This window comes from Zalophus californianus, chromosome 4 (genome assembly GCF_009762305.2).
Source record: "Zalophus californianus isolate mZalCal1 chromosome 4, mZalCal1.pri.v2, whole genome shotgun sequence".
NCBI lineage: Eukaryota > Metazoa > Chordata > Mammalia > Carnivora > Otariidae > Zalophus > Zalophus californianus.
In genome coordinates, this window is record NC_045598.1 from 151,209,876 (window position 1) to 151,224,433 (window position 14,558).

General features: G+C 43.4%; 1 long non-coding RNA gene across 1 annotated transcript in view; it reads right to left on the bottom strand.

The window, feature by feature from the left end:
- Positions 1 to 373: 373 nt before the first annotated feature.
- LOC113937689 overlaps positions 374 to 14,558 on the bottom strand; it is a 49,706-nt gene continuing 35,521 nt past the window's right edge. Inside the window, exons 3-4 of the long non-coding RNA XR_003524681.1 lie at positions 5,238 to 5,307; positions 374 to 1,429 (exon numbers count right to left, since the gene is read on the bottom strand). This is a non-coding gene — a long non-coding RNA (uncharacterized LOC113937689). The remainder of the gene's footprint in view (positions 1,430 to 5,237; positions 5,308 to 14,558) is intronic.

A 14,558-nucleotide genomic window follows, 5' to 3' on the forward strand; every position in this document is an offset into this window, starting at 1 on the left:
GAAAGAAAAACAAGTCATGTCCCCAAGAAGAACTGTGCACTACTACACAGCAGCTGCTACACAGGGACAGAGGGCACAAGGCCACCACACAGCCTGAGTAGGGCTCACCAAGAAGACTGGAGAATCACCATCCCTGCCCCAAAGGAAGCCGTGAGAATGAGAGAGTGAGTGTCCCTGTAATGAGCGTGGAGAGAATGAGAATGAGTGACCATGTAATGACTCTCAGGAGGCACGAGAATGAGCATCCCTGTAGTGAGAAGAGGGTGTGTGTGTGTGTGTGTGTGTGTGTGTGTGTGTGTGTGTGTGTGTGTCTCAGGCAATGAGATTATTAGTAAAAAGTAAAAAGAGAAATTTCCTCCAGAGGGATGCACCTAGTGGGAGGGGGTACGGTAGTCCCATAGTTAGCCACATTCCAGTTTTGACACAGCTGCTCTTCAATATTCTTGCCTTGCCTTTTCAGCCTCCATCCTCAATTCTAGTTCAATGTCACCCTCATGCATACATACTATGGGAAAAGAATCCTCTCCTGGGGATTCTTTCACATTCAAAGGAACTCCTGTTAGAAATGTAGTTATCTTGAAAGGCATACTACATGAACAGAAGGAGGTTAGTTGCTCTTTGTCCCACTCTTTCTGAATCGAGCAGGTGCTGAGATTCCCTTCTTCATCTCCCATTTGAGACACATGTAATTAAACCCTTCCTCCTCCTGTTCTGTACACAGGTGCTGGTTAGCTTTTACTCTCTGAGAGTTGCTCACACACACCTGGGAATAAACATCAGTCCCTGGATACACAGCCATGAAACCTATGCACTAAGATGTAGGACCCTTTCTCCATCCTTTTATTTTCATTTCTTCTGTTCATCCAGAAGATGCTGCTCTTGCTGCAGATGTTGGTTGCAACTTCCAGCACATGGAATTAATTAATTGCCAATTTGGTCAAAACAAACTGCCTTGCTGTATTTGTTTTAGGTTCTTCTCCTTTCTAGTTACTTACAGCAGAGGAAATGATGGATTTAGACATTGAGGAGTAGTTATTCCACAAAAATTGACAGTCACAGCAACGAATAGGACACAAGCAGAAATTTGGCATTGCTAATTTTACAGAATTAGGACTCAGAAGCTGAGCCCCATTGGCCCAGTGAGTATTTGGAGTAAGTTGGTAGAGCATGCCCAGGAATCATGTCAAGAGAATACCTCCTGGTATTTGTTGGCCTATGATTCCTCTGTCCAGAAAGTTTCTAACAAGAAGAGCCAGAACAGGAGGCCACAGATGACTGGCAAGGGCAATTCTTAAAGGAGACCTTCTTTTGCTATATTCTTCAGTTTTGGTAGTTAAATGAAAGAGAAGATGAGTAGGGCTGCGTTAGGTTTAGCCTCTCTTTAGGTTCCAGCAAAGTTGCAGATGTGGTACGTGTCCCCACATTAGACCTGCAGCATAATATATGATTTGAGACAAGGAGTAAGAAATGAGCTCAGGTCAAACTGGGGCCTCACTTAGGAAAGGTCTCAATCATCCATTATTAAAAACAGCCAATATTAACAATGAATCATGGAACACTACATCAAAAACTAATGATGTAATATATGGTGATTAACATAACAATAAAAAATAAAAAAACCCAGCCAATATTGAATGGACAAGTTGGTCTATGGACACAATTCCTTCTGAAGAGCTAGAATATTCTGGGAATGGAGTTCAGTAGTCCTTTCAAGCAGCACTGCAAAACTGCAAATGTGTGAGGACCAAGTGGGCATATAAGAGTTCAGTCCCAAGAACTTTCCTTATGAAGAAAGACAGGCTGTTTGTGGCACATACTCTAGAGGAGTAGCTGTCCCAGGCCCTGACTCCAGCTGTGCAAGGGAGCAGCTAATGCTGGAAACCCCATACTTCTGTCAGGCACAACAACTGTACATGGGGAAGGGTGAGTTACAATGAACAAGAATTACTCAGAGCTCCTTTAAAAAGCAGCGCTGCACAGTGGGGGAACCCTGACCAGGCTTCAGTTCTGTGATCTGGAGCACATCATTTACTCCTCTGACACAGTTCTCTTAAACATAAAAGGAGAAGATTGAATTAAGTGATCTCTAAGGGCCCTTTCTGGGAGAAAAAAATCAAGATTACTCTATGGTTACTTAATAGATTTCAGGGAACTCAGTGGCATATAAGTTTTTTTTAATCACTTCTGTGATAAATGACATACTTGAATCATTATTAGTGCAATAATCAGGTGCCAGACAGCACACAACATACTCCTAGTATTTTCCCTTGAGTCTTAAAAAGTACTGACTGATGTGGCAGAGATGATCAGTGTGTGAGGTAAGTCTCTTATTGGAAATGTGATGTGTATTTTAGACACCCCTGTTCATGACAAGGCACACTTTAGTCCCATCTCTTACACTGGCTCTTAGCCAGAAAAAAAAAATATTTAAGCTCAAAATAGGGGATATTACAAAGAATCATTAAATACTATAGCCAACTTTAAAGTCAGTACCTTAGGGATTAGGAGATGAGTATTTAAATACACAATGTGACCCCTGAATCGTTTGTGTATATGAGAACTATACAAGTGTACATTGCAGGCAGGCTTCTGCATGTATTTGCCAACAAAAACAAAAGTGCTAAATTCACACTAAGTTTGGGCTTTAAAAGAAATTCAAGACTGATTTAGAAAGAAAGGAAGAACTACTACCTAATAGTTATTAAAAAGTAGACACAATCAATGAAACCAAAACCTGATTCTTTGAAAAGATCAGTAAAACTGATAAGCCTTTAGCCAGGCTAGATAAGAAAAAGAAGACACAAATTATTAGCACCAGAAATGAAAGCGGGAACATCACTACAGATCCCATGGAAATTAAAAGGATAATAAAAAAATACTATGAACAACTCTACGCTCAGAAATTTGATAACTTAGATGAAATGACCAATTCCTTGAAAGACAAATCTGTCAAAACTCACACAAGAAGAAACCGACTATCTGAGTAGGCCTATATCAAAGAAATTGAACCAATAATTAATAACTTACTTGCTCAAGTTCACAAGGGAAATCTTTTAAATTTAAATTCTTCCACAAGGAGAATTTTTAATTAACTGAAATTAATTAACGAATTGATTAATGAGGTGGCTCTTTCTTGTGTGGTCAGCCCCCATCCTAAGACTATCTGGTGTGTCCAGCTAAGGGAAGAGGGAAAGAAGGGGGGGTGGGAGGAGAGGGGAGAGGAGAGAAGAGGACACAACAGGAAAGGAAAAGAAGCTTTCTTTTAAAAGTTGATTCACCTCCCAAGCCTATGACCACTACCCAATAAGAATGGCCATTTACTTTACTTTCTCATTAGTCAGAATGCTTGCTTCTTAAACTTTACAACTACCCTAAAAGATGTTCAGGACTTTGTAGATGAGGAAACCGAGAGTCAAGGCTGCCAAGTATATGGCCCTAAGTCCCCCAAGATAGCAAACAGACTCTGGGGGACCAGAAACCAGGTCTTCTGGACCCACATTCCTGTTCTTTCCAATATAACTTACAAGCTCCGTTTTTCACATGTAGGTCAGTCAGGTCAGCCTTCACTTTACTCCAACTCTGCAAATTCTAGACTTTTCCTAAAGAGCTCACAGTCTCTTTTCTACTCTATCTGTTAAGTTCTTAGGCTTCTCACAAAGTTTTGTGATAAATTAGAGGGATGCATATCAGCAACTTTGGAACTCATGAACAACAATCTTGAACCAAAAATTATTGTCAAGGGGATATGCAAATTTTTGCTTTCTTCTGGAATTTTGTCATAATGAGGCAGTCACTTGTATCTCAGACTCTTCCTTCCCAGCCCCCCACCACCACTCTCTACTGGTGAAATTAGCATATATATCAAAGAGCTAACAAGGGATCTTCCTGACAGGCCTACTTCATGCAAGCAAGGGGTTAATGGGCTTGCCATTGTAGGCTGGTGGGAAGGAGGGTGGGCCAGGGGCAGGGCATTTTGATCCCACTTTAGACTCAGCCCTGCACCCAATGCCTAAGATTGTGCTTTTTGCCCATTGCTCCAAGAAAACCTTAACAACTAGCAGCCCTTTATCTAATTTCTCATTGAACATTTACTGGAAAAAATAACACAGAATAAAACTAATATTGGCTAAAACTGTATGTGGTAAAATATGTCATAGATGAAAAACTGAACAATAAACATAGGAAACAGGCTTGGCAGAAATAATTATTCAAAACAAAACCAACAGTATCTAAAATTGCACATGATCTAAAATGCTTATTAGCTGAGTGAACAGAAGAATCCAATCTTAACATATTTATCAAATTTGACCTGAGAAACAAACTTGGTAGAAATAATTTCAGCAAAAGAAAAAATCACAGAATGTACAACTAGGTAAAAGTTGAGTCAAAATAAATGAATCACACCAAAAAATTAATTGATCCTAAAGACAAGTCTTTGTTCAAACAAATACAAAATAAAAATGGTTTAACTATTTATGGAAATGTCATCAAAGAACTGAATTGATTTAACAGAGGCTGATCCTAAAAATCCATCAATTTTGGTGTGATTCTTATTAAATATTTGTGTTTATAAAAAGAGATAAAATATCTATGGGGTAAGTATACAAACCCAAAATTATCAGGGTCAAAATACTATTTGCTCTTTAGTTACTTTTGGTGGGACTGATGTAAAATTACATAAGCATTGGGGAACCTGGGTGGTGTAATCGGTCTGACCTAGACTCAGGTGATGATCCTCAGGGTCCTGATCCTGGGATCAAGACTCTCCTGTGGTAGTTGTAAGGCTTCACACTCAGTGAGGAGTCTGCTTCTCCCTCTCCCTCTGCCCCCCACCCCTGCCCCGCTGTGCGCATGCACACACTCTCTCTCAAATAAGTTAAAAAATATTTATTTATTTGAGAGAGAGGGTGAGTGAGAGAAAGAGAGAGAGAGCAAAAGCATGCACAAGCTGGGGAAGAGGAAGAGGGCGGGAGAAACAGATTTCCTGCTGAGCAGGGAGTCCAATGCAGGGCTCCATCCCAGGACCCTGGGATCCTGACGTGAGCCAAAGGCAGACACTTAACCAACTGAGCCACCCAGGTGCCCCAATAAATAAAATCTTTGAAAGAAAAGAGAAAAAGGAAAAAAGTTACATAAGCATTAACTTTAGCAAATACAAGTAGTTGCTGTTGAGAATAGGATCAATATCTACAAAAAGGTTGCCAATGCAAATACTTTGGATTTGGTTCACGTATCACCTTGAATGTAGGAAAAGGGGTCCAATCCAACTTTGTGGGTGCTGCTTGGACTTGTCGTGGGCCTGGGGACCTTGAAGCAGAAAAGAGCAGGTAGTGAGTGAAATGGCTGGAGCCCACTTACCTCACAGGTTCTTATAGTGGCCTGTTAAGGCCTCACCTGATCTAGATCCCCTCCTTCTGTGACCTCATCTCCTTCCCCTGCCCTCCGCGCCCCACCCCCCCGCAGTGCACCCTTTCTGTCACATATGTGGCAGAACAGAGTTGGGTGAGGAGGATGAAATGGGAGAAAAGAAGTATGTTAAGTAGTTCTGGTCCAAGTCATAAATGAGTCAGCATCCTTTACCTGATTTTGAGACTCCATGTAACAGGTGGTCATCTGCTAGCTATTAGAACCAAGTTCCCATCCTGAGACCCAGATGAATCCAATCTTGTTCCTGCTATTCTAACATCACTATGGTTAACATCTTTTCCTATCCAAACTAATTCTTAACACACACTGATCAGAATCTGCCCCCAAACTCCATCCCATGGTGGAGGCAGCCACCTGCTACCAGGCCAATCTGGGCTGACCACCGGAATGGCTGTCCATTACAAGGCTCCACCTGTCAGAGGAAGACCCCATTTTTGCTCTGGTCCTTCTCTGCCTAAGCTACCACCATCATCTACAGTCTATACATCAGTCTATACAACCAAATTTCTATTACCCACTCTTAGGTCTGCCTCCACCCCAGGCACCTGCCCCTACCCAGGGGATGTGTCTGATTCAAAGTCTGAATGTTCCCTGTGTGCCACACCCTTGTTCTTTCTCTGTCCAGCTATAACAAGATGAGCCCCAGGCTGGCCTCCTTCTTAGAACAGCATTTGCTGTCAAGCCCATTCTAACTCAGCCAGGCAGCAGTCCAGCAGGCCCAGATGGATATTTGGTGATAGAGAAATGGCTGTGAAATTTCTGTCCAGGATCTCTGGATTAAGTTCAGGACAAGAGAAAACTACAGACTACATGTGCTGAAGAGGTCAGGAAGAAATTCTCACTAAGCACCCACTATGCAGACAATGCCTGTGCACTAATCCTTTCTTCTTTCAAACAAAACAGAATTATTCTCCTCTGGCATCCCTCCTCCTACCCCATCTATTCCTTCTTTCATTATTCCAGTCATATTCACAATTGATTTCTCATAGAATTCCATTTAAATCTCTCAATCCCAATTTACCTGGCAATTCTAAACCCACAAGTTGTTCGATAGAGTTAGCTTTCCAAAGGAGCTTTAAATTTCACAATTAATAGACATGTTAGAAAACAAAAATAAAACAGAACATCACACTGGGCTGAAGCCATCTCGTGGATCTTTTTGTTGTTGTTGTTTTAACCAGAAGTGGGGATTTGTGCTATAAGCAGCTGCTACAAAACCAAACAAATGACAGGACTCGACTCAGAGTTTGAGCCTATCCAGGGGCTGAATTATATTTGCTTTGAGGTTTTGTAAAAGGTCATGAGGACTAACAAAGTTCAGATGAAACTTGGCTGTTTCTCCGTTAGGCTCTGGCTCCCAACTTGTGGCGTTTCATGTGGTTTGGAGTTTTCAAACACAGCGCTTTGCACAGCACTAATAAATGATTCTTTCTCAGCATGGAAAGCAATTAAACGTATGGCCTCTTGGGTTTCGGTCTTAGAATCAGTATTTATTTATTAGGAGCCGGGAGAAGGGCTAAACGGCCTAGAAGAGGGATCACACATAATGAGGTGGGTGAATTTGCTGAAGACACCACATTTTAGATGACTGGAGGCCTGAAAAGCAAGAGAGGAACTCCTGAGGAACCAATAAAATCAGACCACTGGAAAACTTGCTAATGAATGGAATTTAGCATCAGCCTACAAGGAACACATTAGAACTGCTTGCAAAGCCCCAGGGAAGACCACGTGAAAGGGCCACAGCACCATCTGTCTCCAACCTGCACTGGCCACTCTGAAGGGGTCCCATGAGCCTTCCAGTTCACAGAGCTTCATCTATGAGCACGCTTCTCCCCAACAGTCAGCTTGGATCCCTCTGACTCTGTTGGGAGCAAGGTTGGGGGTTCCCTCCAAATCAGTCTCCCTCTGGCTGGCCCCTTTTCAAAAAAGGGAAGTGTGGGGCACCTGGGTGGCTCAGACAGTTAAGCATCCAACTCTTGGTTTCAGCTCAGGTCATGAACTCAGGATCCTGGGATCAAGCCCCATGTCTGGCTCCACACTAAGTAGGGAGTCTGCTTAAGACTCTCTCTCTCTTCTTCTGCCCCTCCCCTCGTGCTCTCTCTCTCTCTCAAATAAATAAATAAATAAATCTTTTAAAGGGGGAGATGTGTTAGTTTGCTAGGGCTGCCATACCAAGTACCACTATTAAACAATAGAACTTTATTTTCTCACAAGTCTGGAGGCCAGAAGTCTGAGAAGGAGGTGGCAGCAGATTGGGTTTCTTATGACATTTCTCTTCTTGGTTTATAGATGGCCATGTCTCCCTGTGTCTTCACGTGGTCTTTCATCTGTGTGTGTCTATGTTCTGATCTCTTCTTGTAAGAACACAATCATATTCTATTAAGACCCACCTATATAATGTCATTTTACCTTAATTACCTCTGAAGACCCTATCTCCATATACAGCCACATTCTGAGGTATAGGAGGGTAAGACTTCAACATACGAATTAAGGGGGAGCACAATTCAGGCCGTAACAGGAGCATCACACCCTTCAGTTCAGTGATGTCATCTGTTTAAGCTGTACAACTAAGCCAGCTTCCCCAATCCCTAACTGAGAGTGAACAGGTGACACAAGGCCTTGACTGATGGACCACTCATCTCCTTGTACCTCATGCCTTTGACTAGGTTCACCCAGCTTGATCAAAACCTGAAAGAGAGAAAGTAAAACTGCAATGTAGCAGGCCTAAATGTACCGGAGGAAACCAGATTTGTGCTCACTTATTTTTAAAGACAATTATCTGCTTATAGGGACTTGGTGAACTAGGGTAGGGTCTATAAAGAACATTCTCCAAATAATTCCCATGTGAGCCCAGGGCATTCACTGATGGCTTTAATGAAAATTTATTGAGCACATAAGAGTCACTGGAGGTACTCCACAGTACCTCCAGTACAGAGGTCCTTCAGAGCTCCAGCATAGAGCTGTGACCCATCAGGGCTTACATTTTAGTGGAATATTCTGACAACAAATAAATAATCTGATAAATAAGGCACCCAGACACCCAACAATGATTAGCAGTTCTTTATCTGCTCCTCTACCCATGTCATTTGCCATGTGACTTTGCAGTTTCTCCATCAAAAGGCAGGGTCTATTTGGTCACATGACTCACTTTGAACAATAGAATGGTGGTAGTTGCGATAGAAGCAGGATCTTGGTGAAGAGCCTGCATGTTTCTGAGTCTGCTCTTTGACCTGGGTCATTATACTTAGAACCAGCTTGGGCTAGCCTACTAGAGAGGTGGGAGAAACATGGGGAGACGAGCTTCATCAAAAACGATTTGATTACCAGCCAATCCCCAGATACGTGAGTCCTCAGCCAATAGCCTACATGGCCCCCGTATGAGAGCAAGCCCAGCTGAGACCAGAAAAAGTTCCCAGCCTAAATCGCCAACCTATAGACTTCTGAGGTAAATAAATACTTTTTGTTTGAAGCCTCAGAGTTTGGAATCAGTTTGTAACACAACATAATTATGGCACTATAACTGATTCAGGACTGAAGGCTCCCAATAAATCTAAACATTATCTGAAAGAAGGAGCACATGAAGGCATTATCGGCATTAACACCCTTACTGACAAAGAGTGTATAAGGCTCTGAGAGATGGGATAAAGTCAAGCTGGAGGCTAGATAAAGTTATGGGATGAAGGGGCACCTGGGTGGCTCAGATGGTTAAGTGTCTGCCTTCAGCTCAGGTCATGATCCCAGGGTCCTGAGATCGGGGCCCACATCAGGCTCCTGGCTCGGCAGGGAGCCTGCCTGTCCCCCTGGTCATGCTCTCTCTCTCTCTCTCTCTCTCTCTCTCTCTCTCTGTATCTCTGTGTCTCAAATGAATAAATAAAATCTTAAAAAAAAAAGTTATGGGATGAAGGTAGTATAGGAAATGGGATGGTAAACCAACTGACAGAAAGCTTCAAAGAGCCTGCTTATCGTACTTCTGAGGGCTTCCTGTGGCCTTCAGTATAAAATTCAGATTCTTTATTCACAACATACAAAGTCCTCCTATCTTGGTCCCTGCAGTTTCCCCTCCAGATCCACTCTCTTGTGAATCAGAGAGGGCTCAGAGTCTGTGTCCACCAGGACCAGGCCACCAGCCTCCTTGTCTTCTGGCTTCTGGTTGAGTTTGATGGTGAAAGGCAAGAGCAACAGATTAAAAGATGGAAAGACAAAGACATGAGAGTTTGTGTGCCTCTGCCTCACTCCCCGCTGGGCTGTAGTTTCACCATGGCTATGTTTTTATTCTTTTTTTTAGGAGGTGGTTTTCTCCTATAGTCATAACTTTCACCATCTCTCAGTGATTCCTTCCCATTGTCCCCAGGCCTATGGGTGGTAACACTTCTGACTGCTGCTAGTCCTGGAGCATTTTATCACCCCTTGTTGCTTTCCCTTAACCCGGCCCAGAAATTGCCAAAGGACCCCTCATTCAAACTTGGTAAAAGGGCCCTTCCATTGCCCCTTTGAGAGTGCCATCTGTTTCCTACGAGGACTTTCCAGGGCACAACGTTTCCCATTTTTTATATTGTCCCCACTCTCTTCCCCAGGCCCTATACTCCAGTGCAGTTTCATTCCCTGTCATACTGCCATACCCTTGCTTCTCCTGTACCCTTCTCCCTTTTCTTAGGATGCTTTTCCCCCTCTCATGGCCAGACTCTCACACAAGCTAAAAATCTGAGCTTGAATGTCACCTTTTCCAGGAAGAGTCCCTCCCTGCTGCCCCACCATCACACCAGTTCCCCCATACTGGATTAGGCTCTCTGACATGCTCCCGCAGTGTCTCCCACAGTTTCCTCCCCTTCTGTCAATCAGGGCACCAATCCTAATGTTTAATGCTCATCTCTGAACATGTCTAAATCTGAGAACAATGGCCTCCCAAAGATGTCCACATCCTAATCCCCAGAACCCATAATGAGGTTATGTTATATAGCAAGGGGGTATTAAGTTTGCTAATCAGCTGACTTTAAGATGAGGTAGTCCTGGATTACCCAGGTGGGCCCAATGTATTCACAAGTGTCCTTACAACTAGAAGAGGAAGGCAGAAGAGTGAGAACCAGAAAAATGGTAATGGGAGAAAGATGTAACTGGCCACTGCTATCTTTGAAGACAGAGGAAGGGGCCATGAGCCAAGGAATGTGGGCAGTCTTTAGAAGCTGGAAAAGGCAAGAAAACAGATTCTCCCCTAGAGACTCCAGAAGGAACACAGCCCTGCCAGCTCCTTGACTGTAATCCAAAGAGAGCCATTTTGGACTTCTGACCTCCGGAACTGCAAGGCTTTGATAAAATGCTGTTTAAGCAGCTAAGTTTGTGGTAATTTGTTATAGCCCCAATAAGAAATGAATATAATTAATTGTGAGGGTCAGATCCTGGAGAACAGGGATCATGTCTTTGGTTTGCATGTTCCAAACTCCTCTCACAAAACTTGTCTTGGAGTAGTTCTCAGATATATTTGTGAAAGAAAAAGCAGGATACAAAATTATCTTGCCCACGTATTTTCTGGATCCTTCTGGGTCTGTGGTTCACATAGCAAGAGTCTATCTGAAGGAAGAGATCTGCATTTACCTATAGAATAAAAAAGTGCATTTGATTATCAATTTACTATGTAATTATTGAGAAAAATAATTGAGCCAGTTGCCAAGAAGTGTGAGGATGCAAAAATGTGAAGGCACCTACAGTGTCCTCCCTTGTAGGGGAGCAGCTGTGGTAACTAACAGTGAACTGCCTGGGGACATGCCCAGCTCCCCAGATGGGCAGGGAAAGAACACATTGTTCCTTTCCCTGGAGCAGCTGGCCCTGGTTTGGCTGGATCTGGATTCCTGGGCACTGGTTGCTACAGTTTGGCAAGAGCCACACTCCAGGCCTACATTTCCAGAAGAGCTGTTGTATTACTAATCTGGAACAGACACCTCCTATCATCACCACAATCTTGTTCTTACAGCAGCACCACCAACAGACAATCTGCAAATTCCACAACCTGTTCATGAAATGAGAGCTGGTGCCTTGGTTGAAAGTCTCTTTGAAAATTCTCCCTACTCACTGCAAGCACTGGAACAGAAGTCCAGAGCCCTGGGTTCTAGTCTGGCTCTGCTTTTAACCATCCACGTGACCTTGACTGAGTCACGTCCCATTGCTCACCTAAGAAGTGGAAGGGGTAGACTTCCGTGGTCACTGGAGGCTATTGCGTTCTGAGTCTATGACAGTTATATAATTCCCAAACTCATTTCAGTTTGGAAAATGACAGTGCCAAACTGTCCCCAGTAAAGAGAGCATTTAATTAAGACAGAAAAGGAGAGCTAGAGCCTGAGAAAAAGAAGGAAAGGAGGAAGGGAAGGAGGGAGAGAAGAAGTGACAGGGAAAGAGAAGGGAAAACCAAGATGAGGAGTGATGGAGACAAGGAAAAGAGGGAGGGAGGGAGGAAGGAAAGGAGAGAGAGAAAACTTATGAGCACCTGACAAGGTCTAGCCTCTTTTGCTTGCCTCAGCTCAGGCCAGAGCCTCACAAAGTTTTCCACCAAAATTCTCTGCCCTCAGAGGAGTGGCAAGGGTCCCTGGGAATCCGGTCTGTAGCAAGTAGGAAACCTGAAGTCTCATTTAATCTTAAAAATTAACATGAATTTTGTGTTCTACTCCATAAACAGGGGCTTTATTTCTGCTGTGGAGTAAAACTATTGCTACAGGAAGATGCAGCATATTAATGAATCCTGTGCTGTGCAAACCCCCAGCCCACTTCTGTGTCTCCCTAAGATGGGATCCTCCAGTTTTGGAGGCATGGACCTGGGGGGTTGAGAGATAGGACTTATTCCCCAATCCCACCCAGATCATGAGAACACTGGGAGGTTACCCAGTTTATTAGAGCCAGAGAAATCAAGCAAATAAAATAAAAGCCAACTAGCCCAGAAATGTTTGCCTCCAGAAAATCGGGATGATAGGTTTACCCGGACAGTCCTGCCTCCCTTACAGTCCATGCCAGAAGATGCTGTCTCTGTTTATTACTCTGTCTATGGCAGCAAGACACTCTGTAGCACTGTCAGCAAGTTGTTAAGCAGATTTGGGGGTGTTTATTTTCAAAAGCAGTAGAAGTAGGGGGCAAAAGTCCTAGGGAATACAGATCACATTCTTGGGGGTTAAGCAGGCAGGCCTAGCCAGAGAGAAGGTTTTAGCTGCCAGCAGGAGGGGGACCAGCTGGGACTTAGCCATAGACCCATCAGAGTAGGGAGTCGACCCCATGTGAGAGTCCTGGAAGGCCAGCCAGGGCGAAGTTGAGATGCAAAGACATTGTGGTGAGTACAGCAAGCCCTGTAGATGACCTGCAGGCTGCTCTAAGGTGAAAATGAGCTAGTACATGCCTGACACATAATAAGGACAAACGTTTGCTAGTATTATTTTTATTCAGGAGTGAGGTCACCTGCCCCTGGTGGCATAATCAACCACCATGAGAGAAATCCAAAATCATTCAGGGGGCTGGAGACAGAAAAAATTGGAACAGACCCAGAGGCCAACAAGTCTTACTGAAGCTGCTGGAAAGAGACTCAGGAAGGGACTATTTTTTTCCCCCAGGCTAATAGGAGTTAAGACTTGAAGGCTTGAAGGATTCATGGAGATTCTGGGTACAAAGGGATGGAACATCACAGCACTAGGATTGGCAAGAGGAGCAAGTCATGGGAAAATGGAGAAGGGAAATATGATGTAGGACTCAGGCACATGGACATAGGTTTGAATTCTGAACACCACATCTGGTTGTGTGATTTTTGGCAAGCCATGTAAGCTCTCTGAGCCTCTGTTCATCTTCTTTAAAATGAGGATAATTAGAGTACTTTCTCCCACAGGATTGTGAGAGATTCAAGTGAGATAATTCTTGAGACCTAATAAATGCTCAATAATGTTAGTTTTTCTTACTGTTAGCTGTTATGTAGCAATTACATAACAGTAAATGGTGTTTTGTCTATATTAAGGTTCTGAGGTAGGGTAAGGAGAAAAATGTGCTAGGTAAAAGAAATGCTTCTTCCGTGTCCCTAGATTTTATTTTGGAAGAGTCAAGGATTAAGAAGGAAGAAGAAAATGTAGGGATCCGAAGGGGTACGTGCACCCCAATGTTTATAGCAGCAATGTCCACAATAGCCAAACTGTGGAAAGAGCCAAGATGTCCATTGACAGATGAATGGATAAAGAAGATGTGGTATATATACACAATGGAATATTATGCAGCCATCAAAAGGAATGAGATCTTGCCATTTGCAATGACGTGGATGGAACTGGAGGGTGTTATGCTGAATGAAATAAGTCAATCAGAGAAAGACATGTATCATATGACCTCACTGATATGAGGAATTCTTAATCTCAGAAAACAAACAGATTTGCTGGAGTGGGGGTGGTGGGAGGGATGGGGTGGCTGGGTGATAGACACTGGGGAGGGTATGTGCTATGGTGAGTGCTGTGAATTGTGCAAGACTGTTGAATCACAGATCTGTACCTCTGAAACAAATAATGCAATATATGTTAAGAAAAAAAAAAGAAACAGTTAGCAGGAGGGGAAGAATGAAGGGGAGTAAGTCGGAGGGGGAGACAAACCATGAGAGACGATGGACTCTGAAAAACAAACTGAGGATTCTAGAGGGGAGGGGGGTGGGGGAATGGGTTAGCCTGGTGATGGGTATTAAGGAGGGCACGTTCTGCATGGAGCACTCGGTGTTATGCACAAACAATGAATCATGGAATGCTACATCAAAAACTAATGATGTAATGTATGGTGATTAACATAACAATAAAAAATAAAAAAGAAGGAAGAAGAAGAAAAATGAGGAGGGGTGGGAGCATCAAGGAGAGGGGAGAGAAGAGGAGGGCAAGAGGGAAGAAGAAGGAGAAGGGAGAGGAGGGAGAGGAGGGGGGGAAGAGGAAAAGGAAAAAGGAAAGGTGGTTGTGGAGGAGAAGATGAAGGGGAGGGGAGGAGAGGAGAAAGAAAAAGTCAAGGAAGAATAGTCCTGGTAATTATCAACAAGACAATTTCACATGAGAACATTCCAAAACAAATCATCAGTTGGCCCCTTCTCACTTCTCTCATTCTTCAGCTCTTCCTTTAAAGGTTAAAATTCTCCAGAGTGCTACCTT